Raw genomic sequence first — 17,811 nt, 5'->3', positions numbered from 1 at the left:
TTTGTCTAGTTTTGTTTTGTCTAGGTTTGTTTAGTTTTGTCTAGATTTGTTTAGTTTTGTCCGATTTTTGTCTAAAAATATCCTATAGACAATACTCCTACTTTTGTCTAGTTTTGTTTTGTCAGATTTTGTCTATTTTTTGCTTAGTTTTGTCTCATTTTGTTTAGTTTTGTCTGTTTTTGTCTATTTTTGTTTAGTTTTGTTTTGTTTGATTTTGCCTATTTTTGTTTATTTTTGTCTAGTTTTGTTTTGTCTAGGTTTGTTTAGTTTTGTCTAGGTTTGTTTTTGTTTTGTCTGATTTTGTCTATTTTTGTTTATTTTTGTCTAGTTTTGTTTTGTCTAGGTTTGTTTAGTTTTGTCTAGATTTGTTTAGTTTTGTCAGATTTTTGTCTAGTTTTGTTTAGTTTTGTCTAATTTTGTTTTGTCTGATTTTGTCTACTTTTGTCTAGTTTTGTCTGATTTTGTCTACTTTTGTTTTGTCAGATTTTGTCTATTTTTGTCGTTTTGTTTTGTCAGATTTTGTCTACTTTTGTTTTGTCTGATTTTGTCTAGATGCGTTTTGTCTGATTTTGTCTATTTTTGTTTATTTTTGTCTAGTTTTGTTTTGTCTAGGTTTGTTTAGTTTTGTCTAGATTTGTTTAGTTTTGTCCGATTTTTGTCTAGTTTTGTTTTGTCTAAATTTGACTACTTTTGTTTTGTCAGATTTTGTCTATTTTTGTCGTTTTGTTTTGTCTGATTTTGTCCACTTTTGTCTAGTTTTGTTTTGTCTGTTTGTTTAGTTTTGTCTAGATTTGTTTAGTTTTGTCCGATTTTTGTCTAGTTTTGTTTATTTTTGTCTAGTTTTGTTTTGTCTAGGTTTGTTTAGTTTTGTCTAGATTTGTTTAGTTTTGTCCGATTTTTGTCTAGTTTTGTTTAGTTTTGTCTAATTTTGTTTTGTCAGATTTTGTCTATTTTTGTAGTTTTGTTTTGTAAGATTTTGTCTACTTTTGTTTTGTCTGATTTTGTCTACTTTTTGTCTAGTTTTGTTTTGTCTGATTTTGTCTAGTTTTGTCTCGTTTTGTTTAGTTTTATTTTGTCTAGGCTTGTTTAGTTTTGTCTAGATTTGTCTAGTTTTGTTTAGTTTTGTCTAAATTCGTTTGTCTGATTTTGTCTACTTTTGTCTAGTTTTGTCTGATTTTGTCTACTTTTGTTTTGTCTAGTTTTGTTTGTCTGAATTTGTCTACTTTTGTTTTGTCTGATTTTGTCTACTTTTGTTTTGTCAGATTTTGTCTAGATGCGTTTTGTTTGATTTTGTCTACTTTTGTCTAGTTTTGTTTTGTTTAATTTTATCTACTTTTGTTTTTTCTGATTTTGTCTAGTTTTGTCTCGTTTTGTTTAGTTTTGTCTGATTTTGTCTATTTTTGTCCGATTTTGTCTACTTTTGTCTAGTTTTGTTTAATTTCGTTTTGTCTGATTTTGTCTAGTTTTGTTTTGTCTGATTTTGTCTGCTTTTGTCTCGTTTTGTTTTGTCTGATTTTATCTACTTTTGTGTAGTTTTGTCTCGTTTTGTTTAGTTTTGTCCAATTTTTTTCTATTTTTGTTTAGTTTTGTTTTGTCTAGGTTTGTTTAGTTTTGTCCGATTTTGTCTAGTTTTGTTTAGTTTTGTCTAATTTCGTTTTGTCAGATTTTGTCTACTTTTGTCTTGTTTTGTCTGATTTGGTCTACTTTTGTCTAGTTTTGTTTTCTCTAGTTTTGTTTGTCTGATTTCGTCTACTTTTGTCTAGTTTTGTTTTGTCAGATTTTGTCTAGATACGTTTTGTCTGATTTTGTCTACTTTTGTTTAGTTTTGTTTTGTCTGATTTTGTCTATTTTTGTCTAGTTTTGTTTTGTCTAGTTTTGTTTAGTTTTGTCTGATTTTGTCTATTTTGTCCGATTTTGTCTACTTTTGTCTAGTTTTGTTTAGTTTTATTTTGTCTGTTTTTGTCTACTTTTGTCTAGTTTTGTTTTGTCAGGTTTTGTCAACTTTTGTTTTGTCTACTTTTGTCTAGATGCGTTTTGTCTGACTTTGTCTACTTTTGTCTCGTTTTGTTTTGTCAAGTTACAGGAGTAAGTGCAGTTGTTGTTTTAAGTGATGTCCACCTCTGTTATTACACCATAGTGAAAAAGAAGTCTGAGAAATGCTGTAGTTGGTGTAGGTGGAGCAGGTTAATCACATTAAAAGTTATGCATTGTGTAGATATGAAAGTGAACTCTTGTCATTTAATTACCCTGTATAAACTGCCTATACAATAATTTTACCTGTGATCTAATTATTTTCTAATTATAAATTTATAGATTCATGACAGATTTCATGGTAGATAAGCTTGAAATCGCATCATGTGAGAGCATGAAACCAATAGAAGATCAAACATGACCTCTCTGTACAGAAAAATTTAATATAGAGCGATCGCTTGCTTTTACCAACTCCTAATCTTATTGTTTTATCCCGCTACATTTCACAGCACCGTACAACAGAAATATACAAACTCAAACTCTAGCCTAACTTGCTTTCAGATTAACTCTGCCCAGCTGCTACTAGATATTAGCCTGCCTGAGACAGAGTGGGTGCATTTAGAAGCTGCTGTGCTGTGGAAGTTTCTGACTAGAAGTTGCTTTCTTGATTTGTTTGTGTTACATGATGCTTGATTTGTCCCCTCTTAGAAAAAAAATACTGTCTTGTGGTGAGATCTGTCTTGGTAACCGTTAATGTGTTGTGATTTTTTGCGCATTGAATCCTTTGTCTATTAGGCTGAATTTGAGTTCAGAATGTCACTATGTAGAGTGAGTGCATTCTCCCCCTTCTCCTGGTTAAGACAGGAGGCTCTGGAAGTTGACAAAATCAAATAAACCCAACCTGGTCACGACGATGTTAATTGATTTGACAATGCTTGATATAAACTTTTTCTGTTGACTTGATTTTAGTTTGTGATCAACTCTGGAGCACACGCAGCTGAAAGTGTGACATGCAGCAAACAGCCAATCTCACGACACACAAGTGCAGTAAACAGCCAATCACAAGACACATGAGAGTTAGTTTGACTCATTTCTCCAGAGTCAGTGCAATTCAGTTCTTTGTTGTAGATTATAAATATATCGATATAAAAATATAATGAATCTAAAAACATTTACAATCCTGAAATAAACACTGCTGATGCAGCAAATGTTTAAGACGGCAATTTAAAACATAATATCAGTGCAAATCAATCAACTTAAGTTAAAGATTTAGCTTCACAAACAGGTCAATACACAGTAAAAGCTTTATATATTGAAGGAAATTTAGATGCATATTTAAATGTTAATTTTCATATTAATTGACAAATCAAAGTAATTGAATGTATAACTTTCAAATATAATAGAATTAGTTATATTTCAGATAATATAAATCAATTATTAGCAACAAAGGACCAATTTCATAATGCTTTTAGTGTAAAAGTCTTTAATTTGAAGCAAAAAAATATGCTGGAGGACTGGATCAGATATATGGCACTTTACACCTGATTACCTCTGCAGATTATACAAAATATTTCACAGCACCTGGACTAAACACAAATGAGTTTGATGGTACAGTGTTTCTCATCCATTTGTGATTAATGTACAAACAATTATCTACAAAGGCCAAAAGTAGCAAAAAATGGCCAGGATGTGATCGCTTTACTGTGTTAAAAGGAAATGGTTTTGTCACAGGGTATCTTATACATGCTTTTGTGAATGTTTATGCATATTTGTATGCACAAACACAAGTGATAATTAGAGGGAAAGACATCTTTGTTACCAACCAGCGACCTAAGGATTGCCAACATCCCACCTACAGTCCTCCGCTCTACCAACTGAGCTATCAAAGGCTTACGAGAGTTTTCCACAAGCCCACCCCCTTAAGGTTGCTGCAGTCCGACTGCTGGCCAAAAAGGGCAGAAGCAAAAATGCTCAAGCCTCCCTATACCGGGAGTCCAAGCCGGGCCGCTGGGTGAAAACCAGGAATCCTGACCGCTAGACCATATGGAAGCTATCACTTGTGAGGGCCAGTCTGCACAAACATCAGTTCTTTTTGATCTCATACACAGTCTCATGGTTTCCGTAAGCTAGAATCTTCTGATCCATAGTCATAAGCGTTATCCTTTGTGCCACTGGCACTCTGTTCAGCACCTTGTTAGCACATTGTTTGAAACAAGGACAAGGCGCTGTCAACCTGGAGTTCCGTCACCACACATTCTGCTTTGTTTTTATGGCAAGAGGTTGTGTGGATGGGATGCTCTTACAGGATTCCTGACAGTCCCTCCATAGAGGACCTGAGATCCAGGGTCGGAGACTCTCTCCTCTCCAAGAGGAGGTTAAAAGCCATAGTTCCTTTTATGCATGTTTTATCAGAGCACTTAGCTATTGCTGCAGCTCAGAGACTTACAAGTGGAAGAGATTACGCTGCAAGTTGGCTAAGTGACTTCTAAGTGGTAGGGAATTTTGCAACAAGTAGGCTGGGTTTACGGTTGGTGTAGCTGTAGTAGACGTTAATAAAAATTAGCAGTTGGGGCAGCCTTTGAAACCAGGGGAGCACCCCACGGGCTCTGTGCAGGCGGCCCCTTAAACTCGACTCACTCCAGAGTGGAACTGAACAGCTCCAGCGGGGGCGAAAGGCAACCGCAGTGCACTGTCTGACAGCAAAGCAAAATGACCAAAGCGAGCCAGCCAGGAGTCGAACCTAGAATCTTCTGATCCATAGTCAGACACGTTATCCATTGCGCCACTGGCCCTGTCTGCTTGGTTTGTCATCGTTAGCTTGTTGCTTGTAATAAGGACACAGCTCAGTCAACACGGAGTTCATTCAACACATGCTGTGCTTTGTTATTATGGCAAGTTGTGGTGTCGATGGGATGTTCTCACAGAGCATGTGACAGTCCCTCCCTAGAAGAATTGTGATCCAGGGTCTGAGACTTTCTCCTCTCCAGGAGGAGGTTACAAGCATTAGATTTATTTTTGACAGAGCAGCTGCAGCATACTTGCGTGGAGGCCCACAGCTAGGCTTGAGGGCAAAAATCTGCCAGTCTTCCCTGGTGGTCTAGTGGTTAGGATTCGGCGCTCTCACTGGGTTCGATTCCCTGTCAGGGAATCTTCCTTTTCACCTCTATGGTGAACTTTGAGCTTTAGCGATGAAGATATGTCCGAACTGCACAGGCGTGAAAGCAGCTCTGAGCGCAAAAGACCTCCTTAGAGCCGGAGTCGAACCAGCGACCTAAGGATTGCCAACATCCCACCTACAGTCCTCCACTCTACCTTTTTTTTTTTTTTTCCTTTTATTATACTGTTCAAAATTCATACAATTCACTTATTTATCCAGATTACACTTAAGACAAAACATTAAAAAGGTCATCACAGCTTCACAATATTACGCTTTTTTTCATTTTACATAAAATGTTGCAAGTAGTATTCCTTAAAAGGTAAAATCACATTTTTAAAAAGACATTTTTATTCCTGTGTCATTTAAAATCTTTGTGACTTCTTGAGTAAAAACATCATAAAAAGCCTCCTGCATTTCCTCTAACTTAAAATAATAAAATAGACATTCAAAATATTTCTCCACCTTCCTCTTAAACACATTCCACACATTTAATAAAACTTTTTCCTTTTTTGCTACAACTCTTCTCTCCCATATTGCACTTTTCATTAAAATCACAAGTAAATTTATGAGCTTTTTATTATCACATTCTTTGTTCAGCCCCAACAGTAACACCTTTTCCCACTCTAGATTGTCATCTCTTTCTCCTTTCAAAGTTAAAATCATGCTTTTGCATTTCTCATTAAAATCTTTTAACTCATTACAATATAAAAACAAGTGTAAAAATCCTTCATCTGCATCTTGACATACTTTACATGTGAGACTTTCCTCCATCCCTATTTTGTTTAAAATGACATCTGTAAACACTGCTTTACTCCTGATAAAATATTCTAAATTCTCCAGTTTTGACTGTACAAATTTGTCATTTATATTAGCCCATATGTTGTCTTCATTTACATCTTTAAACATCCGTATCCAGTACTGATTTGCACCAGGTTTCTTAAAAACCCCATCTCTAAAAAAACCCATAAATCATTTTCACTGTACAATCTTTAAAATCCCACCATTTCTCTCCAAATCTTACACTCACATCTTTACTTGGTTTATTTTCTTCCATGTTTTCTATTCTTGTTAACCATTCTGCAGGTATGGCATTTTTAATTATGTCGTATTCCTTTATTAAGTCTTGTCTGTTAAAATCCTCCTTTGCTTCATCCATCACATCAATAACATACTGCACCGGTAAAAATCCTTCCTTAAATTCATATAAAATATCCCTTACTCTTGTTATTCCCACCTCCCACCATTTCCTAAAAAACACCACTTTCTCTTGATTAAGAATGTCACTGTTTAAGAATAAAGGCTGATTTAAAATGTTCTCGCGTCCTTGTATATTAAAATGTACACAAGTTAAAAATTTCCCCCATGCTCCAATCAATTCTTTATAAAAGTCTGGTAGACCCTCTGTCATGAATGTTTTCATCCTCATCCATAAAATATTATCTCCCATATTAAAATTGCCACTTTTACTTAAAAAATATTCCATTGTTCTTTTCCATGCTGCCTTATTTTCTTCATCCAAATATTTCTTTACCATTTTCACTCTTAAGCTGTTTTTTCTTTGTTCGACGTCTATTAAACCTAGTCCCCCTTTGCCCACTTCTCCAATCAACGTTGCATATGCTATTCTTGGAGGCTTCCCTTCCCATAAAAAATCTAAAAAACATTTTTTCAGCCTTTTTTCCATCCACAGTGGCATTGATGACACATATAAAATATTCCATAATTTAGAAACCATTAAAACATTCAAAATTAAAACCCTCCCCTTCAAAGTTAAAGACATTAATTTCCAAAACCTCAGCCTTCTTTCAATCCCTCCTAACATTTCCTCCCACATAGTTACTTCTGCTTTCTTTTCATCCCTCCCAACTACAATGCCTAAAATTTTAATTTCATCCATTTCCTTGAACGTAAAATGTCCAGATAAAGCCTCAGTTCCTCCAAATCTCAAATATACTGTTTTATCTTCGTTTATTTTAGCTCCTGAACCCTTACAAAAATGTTGCACTGTTTCCATTGCTTGCTTTACACTTGCCAGATCTTGTAGTATTAATGTGGTATCGTCAGCATATTGAAAAATTTTATTCACTCCCCCCTCTACCTCTATTCCTTTTATTCGTTCCTCATGCTTCACAGCTAATCCCAGTGGTTCTGCAACTAAGGCATATAAAAGTGCAGATAACGGGCAACCCTGTCTGATTGATCTTGTTATTTTAAAACAGTCCGTTAAAAAACCATTGCATTTTATCCTGGTTATAGCTCCTCTATATAAAATCTGAACCCACTTTATAAAATTTTCCCCAAAACCAAAACTCTTTAGCACTCCAAATAAAAAGTCATGCTCGACTCTATCAAAAGCTTTCTCGAAGTCCAGACTAATTAAAAAACCATCTTTCTTCTTATCATTTATATATCTTATTGTGTCTTTAATACTCATAGTTGTGTCAGCAATGTCTCGTCCTTTTATACTATATGCTTGGTTTGTTTTGATTATGCTTGGCATCACTTCCTTTAGTCTGTTAGCTAAAACTTTTGCTAAAATCTTCAAATCAGTGTTGAGCATTGTTATAGGTCTATAATTTTTTTAAATCTACTTTATCCCCCTTTCCTTTGTATATCACCTTCATTAAGCCCATCCCCATTCTTTTATTTACCCCACCATTCTCAAAAATCTCATCATATACTTCCTTTAAAATACTAGATAAAATATCTTTAAAAACAATATAAAATTCACTTCCCAACCCATCAATTCCTGGACTTTTCTTTTTGTTCAATTCACTAATTGCTCTTTTTATTTCTTCTTCTCTTACCTCCTTGTCACATTCTCTTTTTTCCTCTTCTTCTACTCTTGATTTGATTAGCTTTAGCAATTCCCTTTTTTCTTTTTCTTTTACTCCCTCTGTGCAAAACAATTTCTCATAATATGATCTTATTTCTTCCAAAATCTCCTCATTTTGTTCTACTATGTTCCCATTTCTGCTCCTTATTTCTTTAATCAGTTCTGCCTTCCCTCTTGTCTTCTCTAGATCAAAGAAAAATTTAGTGCACTTTTCCCCCTCCACTGTAAATTTGGCTTTGCTTCTTAATCTTGCACCTTCAAATTTCTCCTCCTCCATTTCTTTCAGTCTTCCTTCCAGTTCTTTTATCTTTTGTATATCTTTTCCATTCTCATTTTTCAATTCGTTTTCTAGTTTTTCTTTCAGCTCTTTTTCCTTATATTTTTTACAATTTTGTAATTGTCTACAGTATTTTATTGTAAACTTTTTAACTAAATGTTTCACATTCTCCCACCACATTCTTTTGTCCTCATTATAAATTTCATTCCCTTTTTCCTTTTGAATAATTTCCTTTATACTCAAAACATAGTCTTCATTCTTTAAAACCGCTGTGTTTAAAACCCATACCCCTGGCCCTCGTTTCACATTACTCCAGTCTAGATTCATAAACATTGGCTTATGGTCACTCAGACTTGTTTCTTCATATTTGATCTTGCTTATAAACAGAGATGTATAGTAACGAAGTAGAACTACTTCACTACTGTACTTAAGTACTAAAATGCAGTATCTGTACTTTACTGGAGTATTGTTTTTTTCTCCTACTTCCACTTTTACTTAAGTACATATTTTCGATGAGTTTAATACTTTTACTCCGATAGATTTTTTATGAGCTGCATCGTTACTCGTTACTAGAGGTGTCAAAATGGTCGATATCGGTTCAGTAATAGATCATCGGGTTATTACGTACTGACGTCATTTATCTCCTATGTGCAGTGTCGCAATACTATGGCGAAGGACGGAGGCGCGAGGGCGAGTGAAGGTGGCACAGCACACGAGCCGCTCTTTCACTACTACTGAGAAATGTTGTGAGACTCCATCTCTGCCTCTCTCACTTTGGACATTTGACCCGCTGGCCGGGTAGGCGTGTATGAGGTGCAAGTTTTCTCCACTGTGTCTATTATAGATTACCTGTGATAACCGCGTATTATACATACATACAGTAGACTGTAACCGCGGCTGTTCTTCCCGCCATCAGTGAACAACGCTTTCATTTCTAAAGCCGATAGCAGCCCTTTCTGTTCAGAAGGTGAAGACAATAACCAAAGGGGTGTAAGACCTCGCCTGTCAGCGTTTAAAAAGCAGGCGGGAGAATATTTACATTAGTTTATTTGCTATAAATGCTCATTCTGTGCATGAGTTTTGTTTGATACATTCAGAAAGAGTGTTTTCTTTGAGCGGGTCAAATTAAAGGTACAGTTCATATATCTTACTGCTGTATTAAAGGACACAATTATATTACAAGTAACCATTTAACTGTCACACCAAGAAAAAAAACAATAGAATTTTTTTATTTATTGCATTTCTTAACTCCTAATGTCGCTAGTTAACACAATCAATACATTTTCCCCCAACACATCCCATAATTTCTAAAATATCACCCTCTACCAAATGGTTGAGATGTTGGTTTATGGTAAAAGTACCAGAATGAATAAATATACTATAAAAATATGAAGTTTAAGACCAATTTAATTAAAACATAATCAAAATGAAACATTTTTGAATACTAAATCATAGCCATAAGCCATAAAATATTTCAGATTTTCATTTAACACAGTAATATACACGTTTTCTTTTTTTTACAATAAAATCAAAATCAAGTGAATTAGAACGTTCGTTTACAGCGTTTACAACCAGTAATTTGTGCTCCGAAAATGGGTTTCAATAGCGTTTTGAGTGGATTATGGACTGTTTTTGTGACACACAACTTTGAAAGGTGTGTGTTAAAGCTGTTATAATCGGTCAGATCTGTGGTTCAAGCGTGAGAGAAAAACAGTATTGTAAGTCATGTTTCTTTTCATTCTGCTTAATGACGTGCCCCCCCCAAAAAAATTTAAAATAAACAAAACAATATGATGTCTTTTGACTGCTTTCTTTAATAACTACATTACACAATACTTGTACTTTTACTTTCAGTACTTGAGTAGTAAATTTTGAAATAAACTACTTGCAATACTTAAGTACAAAAAATGTTGAATACTTTAGTACTTCCACTTAAGTATGGTGCTTAAAGAGCACTTCAGCTTCTACTCAAGTCACTTTTTGATAGAGTACTTGTACTTTTACTTAAGTCTGGGTCTCTAGTACTTTATACATCTCTGCTTATAAACCCTTCAACATTTCTTGTGCATAAAATAAAATCGATTCTTGTTTGACAAAAAAAATTCTCCACTGTCTTCTTGAGTACTCTTTTGTCTGTTCATTCCTTTCTCTCCACACATCAATTAAATTCATCTCCTCCATCAATATTTTCAGTTCTTTTCTTCCTTTATCTGTTTTAAAAACCATTCCCTCAGCCATTTCTAATTTACTAAAAACAGTGTTAAAATCCCCCATGATAATAACTCTTTCATGTTTCTTTAAATAATCTCTTAGTACATTAAAATACTCTTTCTTTCTGTTCTCCTCTGTTGGGGCATGAACATTCACCATAATTACTTTTTTCTTCTCATAATCCATTTCACATATCATACACTTCCCCTCTTTGTCATTATAGATTGTTTTACATAAAACCCCACTGTTTTCTTTTATTAAAATTGCAACTCCTCTCCCCAGCCTCCCATCCCCATTATTGTATAAAATCTCCCCACTCCACCTTTTTCTTATTTCCTTCATGTATTCTTCCTTCCAGTTTGTCTCTTGTAATAAAATCACATCTTCTCGTTTACACATTTCTTTCACTTTTTCAAATTTTCTGATGTCTAAAAGCCCTCTTGCATTAAAAGACACAATTCCTAAAACCATAAATAAAATAAAAACATTCATAAAAACCATCATCTCAGTCCATCTCTTCCAAGCCCTTTAGCAACTCATACTTATTTGCGCATTCGATTTCTTCATCTTTTAGCAGTTTTTTCCTTGCAGTCTCTAAATTAGGTTTTATCTTTATCGATCTTCTTCTTTTTGATGATTTCACCTGTGTCTCTTTGTTTCCCTCCTTTTGTAAATGTTCCTCTAACTCGTCTTGCTCCTCATTACTTTGTTCTTTTGTCTCCACTGTGTCCAATGCCTTTTGAAAACTGTCTGTCATGTCCCCTTGTGTCCAAAATATGTCTTCCTGTTGTCCTTGTTGTAAGTCTTTATTATTCGAATTGCTCATTTCTGCTGCTTCCAAAACATTCCTTAAACTGTCAGTCATATCCATTTGAGTCCATGTTGTCCCTTCCTGTTCAGTGACTCTGTCCTTTCCATTAGCCTCATTCTCTTGTAGTTTTTCACTTTTAGATTCTGTTCTTCTGTCTTGTGTTGTTGTTTTGTCCTCTGACTGTATATTGTCTCTTTCATATATCTGTCCGTCTACCTGCTGCTCTACCTCCTCCTCCTCTTCCTCCCCATCCAACATTCACATTTATTTAAAACCTTATCACAATCCGGGCACTTCACCGCATTGCAATCCCAATTAGGCGGTTGCTAAGGTGTTGCTAGGCGGTTGATAAGGTGTTGCTAAGCTGTTGCTAGGTGGTTGCTAAGGCATTTCTAGGCGGTTGCTAATGTGTTGCTAGGTGGTTGCTAAGGTGCTGCTAGGTGGTTGCTAGGGCATTACTAGGGTGTTGTTAGGCGGTTGCTAAAGTGATGCTGGGTGGTTGCTAAGGTGTTGCTAGGCGGTCGCTACCATGTTGCTGGATGGTTGGTAAGGTGTTGCTATGGTGTTGCTAGGCGATTGATAAGGTGTTGCTAGGTGGGTGCTAAGGCAGTGCTAGGCGGTTGCTAAGGTGTTGTTAGGTGGTTGTCAAAGTGTTGCTAGGCGGTTGCTAGGTGTTGCTAAGGTGCTGCTAGGTGGATGCTAAAGTGTTGCTAGGTGGTTGCCAAGATGTTGTTAGGCGGTTGCTAGGGTGTTGCTAGGCAGTTGATGAGGTGTTTCTAGGTGGTTGCTAAGGTGGTTACTAAGGTGTTGTTAGTTGGTTGCTAATTTGTTGCTAGGTGGTTGCTAAGGTGTTGCTAGGTGGTTGCTTAGGTCTCACTATGTGATTGCTAAGGTGTTGCTAGGCTTTCTCAAAAGAAAATATAAACAAAGTTTTGTTTTTTACATTTAAAAAGTAATTGCAAATATGGAGAAATTTGCAGGGGTGGTGAAAGCATCTTGCTATATTTAAGTTATTGCAAGACAGAGAGGAAGGAGGGTTTTAAGAAGAGGGAGGAGGAAGTAGAGCGGGGATAGCAGAGGTAGAGGGGTGGGGTGATGAAGGGACAGGAATTGGTTGAGTGCATTATTTTTTTTATCAATGTAATTGAACAACATAAATATATATTAAACATCAATTCATATTTTATTTATTTGAATTGTATTAATATATTTTTTTCATGATTTGTTTGTTGGCATGAATGCAAGATTTTCATTACGCGATTAAAGAGCCCATATTATGGGTTTTTGAAAATGCCCTTCCATGTAGTGTGTAACACAGCTCTAAGTGAAGTGAAATATCCAGCTAAGGCTTAAATCAGTAAGTGTACAGTGTTTAAAACTATTGATTCATCTATAAACGAGTCGTCTTGATAACGAGTCATTAGGTGTTTCGTGATGACGTGGCTACAAAACATAAGTAGTTGCGCGCAAACCCGGGAGATTCGCGGATATATATAACTGAGCGCCGCGCCCTCTCTATTCTGCCGCCCTAGGTCTTCTCTATGGACGCGCTGGCCGTGTGTGTGTGTGTGTGTGTGTGTCGTCAGTATTTTCTAGTCCATTGTCTGTATTTACATTCACCCACTGGCAGCCAAAATCCACTATGAAGCGTGTATGCACTGTGACTACTTTTATATTGTTGATTAGTAGCTGGGCATTTCACTCGGTCTCGCGCTGAACCCTTGTCCGTGTCGACCAATCGCAGCAGGCTGTCATCGGTCCAATCAGCGCAGATTGGCTTCGCACTGAGGAGGGGTTTGGGATCGCTGAACGATTCATATTGGAGTCGCTGGGATAATTAGGTAAAAAAAAATGCAGATTATAAGACCATGAAAGTGTTTTTTGACCTTGCATGCATTTTAGGCTGTTGTTGGAGACCCTTACAACCTAAATATGACCCTATTTCATGTATAATATGGGCTCTTTAACATTACATTAGCTTACTACTGTGGAACCTGTGGAAACACTGACATCAAAATCAGGGAACACCTTTTTTTCTGGGTTTGGGGTTTGTGACTACTTTTACATGGACATCAGTGATCTAATGATTTTCCTTAATCTGAATAAGACAATAATATGATGCAGGTATTTACATGAGTTGCTTTTTGAATGTTACATTCATGATTCCCTGTTGCATGTTATACCACATAGATTCATCAACGTCATTGCGTCACCAGCCTATAAATGTTTCCTCTGCAGTTTGTGTCTGTGGTCCTTTAAGATAATCAAAAATCACTGTTTACGTGGTAGACTCTTGATCAGAGTACTGTCTTAATCATATTAAAATCAAAGTATTGGTGTCCATGTAAACATACTCACTGAAAGTGCCAGATAATATCACAAACTGTCAAAGACAGTCCATTCCTCAACTTTAAGTAGATTCCATGAGCTCTCACATTTCATAAGTTTGACGTGCTTTCCCTCTTACACGCAACTTTTGTAAAGCATCTGCTGCATGTTGGTGTTTCAGAATCCTTGCTTTTAAAATATAGCTATACTGTAGAATGCTTAGCAAAGCATTTAAGCAAATTAGATCATTGAGTCACCAGCCTATAAATGTTTCCTCTGCAGTTTGTGTCTGTGGTCACTGTTTACGTGGTAGACTCTTGATCAGAGTACTGTCTTAATCATATTAAAATCAGAGTATTGGTGTCCATGTAAACGTACATCCGTATCCCTCAAAGCTGTTTAGAATTAAACTTTTAGACTTTTAAACACAGCGGATGCGCCGCTCAGAGCCGCGGCATGGCGCGCACATGACAGTTGATAATATCATGCATGGCGCTGTGCGTCACCAAGCAGTGCTTCTGATGTGCGACCTGCTTTACGTTCTTGTCGCAGCACAAGTGGCACCGGAATTAGGCACTGAAATTCATATGCTGATTTGGTCCGGTGCTTACCGGTTCCAAGGGTTTCGGTACCCAACACTGGTATCCCTGGCCCCCCAGTAGGGACACTGATTCCACTGAGTAATGTGAATGGCGCATTTTGCAGAAATTAATTTGTGGTACGTGTAAATATGTGTTTCCTCATAGGAGATGGCCTCCTATGGGTAAGGCCAGATGGAATCTGCAGATGTTTTTTGCTATTTCTGTGCAGATGGTTTCTGTATAACATGCGAATGCTATGTGAAATACAGCTAACGAAAGTGAGCGGGTTAGGAGCTAGTGGGTGATTTAAGTGTGAAGCATTACGCAGAATGTGAGGGGTGTGGCTGTGGTTAGGGTGAAAAGGGCCGTGCAGAAGAAAATGTGAGTAGGGAGGGTAGACTGTTGGGGAGGGTTAGTAATGGAGGTGGGTGCTTGGTGAAGGGATGTAGAGTAGAAAAAAGTGGGAATACTGGAAGAGGGGTAATGAGTAGGAAGGGGAAGAGCGTTAGGACTTGTAGAGAAAGACTGGGTAGAAATAAGCTGGGTTGAAGAGTGAGGGAGGTTGGAAGGGAGAGAGAATTGAGGAGGATTAAGGGTGGAAGGGATGGCTGGAAGAGTAGGGCTGAAGTTTTCACTGGAATGTGGAGCTGGGGGCAAAGGGAGGGGGGTGGGAAGTCCGAGAGTGGCGTCATTATCGGGTGGATTGTCCATGTTTTGGAATGTTATGGTAGGTGCAGTTTGTCCAGTTCCATGGGATTGCTTTTCTTGGTTGCTTTCTTTAATGCTCCGGAGAGATTTCGTGCATGCGGGGCTGTGGTGGGTTGAGGATAGGGGGTGTGGTGGCAGCGAGTAGTTTTGCTGTCCTGAGGGGGCGAAGTTGGTGATGAGATGGATTCATAGAGTTTTAGTAGTTTAATTTTATTGCAGCTGCTAGGGATGGAGATTCCGCTGTTTATGAGGGTCTGGCGGAGTTCGTTCACTGTCATCTTGTTGAAATTGAGGGATGATGATCTTGCGGAGGCGTATGAAGAAACTAGAAAAGGTGGGTGTCGATTTTGAGTGACGGGGGATGGGGATTGTATGCAGCATTGAGTCCTTGCTGAAGAAGAGAGGATAGGCCTTCGGCCTTTTTTTGGAGCCTCTGTATCGAGTCGGCTTCTAGGCTGGGCTTGGTGTTGTTGAACCGGAGCTGGTGTTTCTAGGAGAGTGGAGATTTTGTTCCTGTCCATGTTGCTGTTTGTTGGTGTGAGTAGATTTGATGCTGCTGTTTTGTCATATCCACTGTTGTTGTTGTTGTTGATTTGTTGTAGTCTGATGATGGTAGTAGAATTGTTGATAGGTTGTAGAGAGATGTTGATATTTAGAAGCTTGTGAAGGAGCTGGAGCAGTCCTGTCAAGAGCTTTCTTCGGAAAAGCTCTTGACAGCTAAGGCTAAGTTTTTTGCTCGGCTTCTTAAAGTGAGTTTGGATTAATCTGATTGGCAAACTAATGATTGCAGATGAGAGACCAGCTGCGGTCAATCATATCACGTGCTCCTCTCGAAATTAGTTTGTGAAACTTAACTAAATGTAGGCTGCCATTCAGACTTAATTGTTGATTTCAAGAATTCAATTGTTAATTTCATCAACTAAATTGCTACTAGTAAAAATTGGTTTGTCCTCCACACACTTCTCCTCCACTGTTACATCCTCTCTTCCCTCAAACATACACGGTTCTATCTTCTTGATGTAAATAGTGCAGCAGAAACACTCTGCTCCACTTTAACATCCTGCCTAGGTGAGATCTGTCCTGTCTCCACCAGACCAATGCACCCTACTCCCTGGCTGTCAGATGGTCTGAGAATGGTTAGTGTTAGGGCATGTTCTGAGATAACCTAGAACAGCACCCAGGGCAACAGAGAGAGCATGGTACAAATCAAAAGCCTCCACTGACCTCAGCAGGTACCAAACCTAGCTGGTATCATTAGCCTCCCGACTCCATTCGACCAAAACCCATACTACTATAACAAAATTACCAGCACTTCAGACATCCGCAAACTATTTAGGACATTTTATACTCTGCTCTGTCCTCCTCCACCAACTCCTTATCAGCTGGCCTCTTTCTTTACACAAAAAAACACTCAAATTAGCAGTCTATTTCCCACTAAATCCAACCTAAATCTCCATCAAACAACACCCTCTGAAGAAAAATTCACTCTCTTCCCTTCACACTGGCACATTCCCAACCACTTTTAAGCAGGTGTAATGGAGGCCAGCTAGTGAAGTGCTGTGCAGGTAAACCTCACTCCTCTGAACTCTAAAGGTACTCTGGCGACTGACGCTGATCTTTAGCCTCTTTGTTAAAGCAACTGCCATGCGGACAGTCGCCATTCAGCTCAGAGCGGGTTGGGTGGTGTAGGGCCAGCGGGGTTACACAGGCCTGGGTAACTTCACTGTTCAAAAACACATCACTCAACACCTCAATTGGATAAAAAATACAGACCAGTCTCTCTCTTGTTCGATTTATTACCAAAACACTACAAAGGGCTGTTTTCAACTAAGTTTCCAAATTTTTAACTCGCATCAAACTGCCTAAAGGATATCGGCTTGGAAAAAACATCACCAACTGCTTACTAATCTGCTTACATCACCTTCCCTGCAACTCCACACATTCAACACAATTTCTCAATCCAGCTGGGATCATCCACCATTACCCCATGTAGTTCGGCAAATAATCTTAGGGTGATTCTGGATGATCAGTTGTCCTTCAAAGAGGACATTGCTAACACAGCTCCATCATGCAGATCTGCACTTTTCAACATCAGAAAAATCAGGCCCTTCTTAACAGATCATGCTGCACAACTTTTAGTGCAAACTCTTGTCATTTCAAGGATGTACTCCTAAAGTGCTCTTCTAGTTGGACTCCCATCCTGCACCCTTAATTCTCTACAGATTCTCCAGAATGCTGCAGCTCATCTGGTCTTCAAAATGCTCTCGGACACTGCATCGCCACGCAATCGGGTCGCAAAGAACTTTCCATGCAACACCGAAACCGCAAAAAAACTTCTGCAAATCGACTTGCAACAGAGTCTGTCACCCCGGTAACCCAGGACAACTTCCACTCACAAGCGAGTCAATCCCAAGGATGTCACTGAAGCGGAGTCACCAACCAATCAGGAATGCAGTGTGTCGTCATGGCCAGTCGGCGAAGGAAACTTAAACAAATGTTGTCTCTAGCTAATCTGGTGCACATTGATCTTAAGCAGTTAAAGATAAGCCAAACCTCTGCTTTTGTGGTTCCTCAGGTGTGATTCTAAGACCTAGTAATAAGAGGTAAAATTAATTTTGGACGGTTGTCAACTCATTTTGCACAAGCACCAGAATTGAGAACCACTGCTCTGAGGTACTCAAAATAACAAACTATCATACTCTAAATGAACTGCATTCCTAAAGTTACTTCTCTACTTCAGTATATCCCTGTAAATATTTCTTTACAATATTTAAAACAGTTGGATTATTTAGTCAATTAATTTATCGGGAACAATAAGCACCCTAGGTGGCATAGGTGTACATCGCAACAGCCAGTTGTTGAAATAGGGTTAGGGCTTCCTGAGCATTTATTTCATTATTACGCCTTCAGTCTGAGACATCTCGCGCACTG

General features: G+C 37.8%; 1 protein-coding gene and 1 non-coding gene across 2 annotated transcripts in view; both read right to left on the bottom strand.

The window, feature by feature from the left end:
- LOC130222028 (NLR family CARD domain-containing protein 3-like) overlaps positions 1-17,811 on the bottom strand; it is a 503,712-nt gene that overhangs the window by 119,809 nt on the left and 366,092 nt on the right.
- trnah-aug (transfer RNA histidin (anticodon AUG)) lies at positions 4,691-4,763 on the bottom strand. The gene has a single exon. It is a non-coding gene; the product is annotated as a tRNA-His (tRNA).

The sequence above is a fragment of the Danio aesculapii genome, chromosome 4 (genome assembly GCF_903798145.1).
Source record: "Danio aesculapii chromosome 4, fDanAes4.1, whole genome shotgun sequence".
NCBI classification, from domain to species: domain Eukaryota; kingdom Metazoa; phylum Chordata; class Actinopteri; order Cypriniformes; family Danionidae; genus Danio; species Danio aesculapii.
The sequence above is the reverse complement of the archived record's forward strand: the minus strand, read 5'-3'. Positions and strand labels throughout refer to the sequence as shown.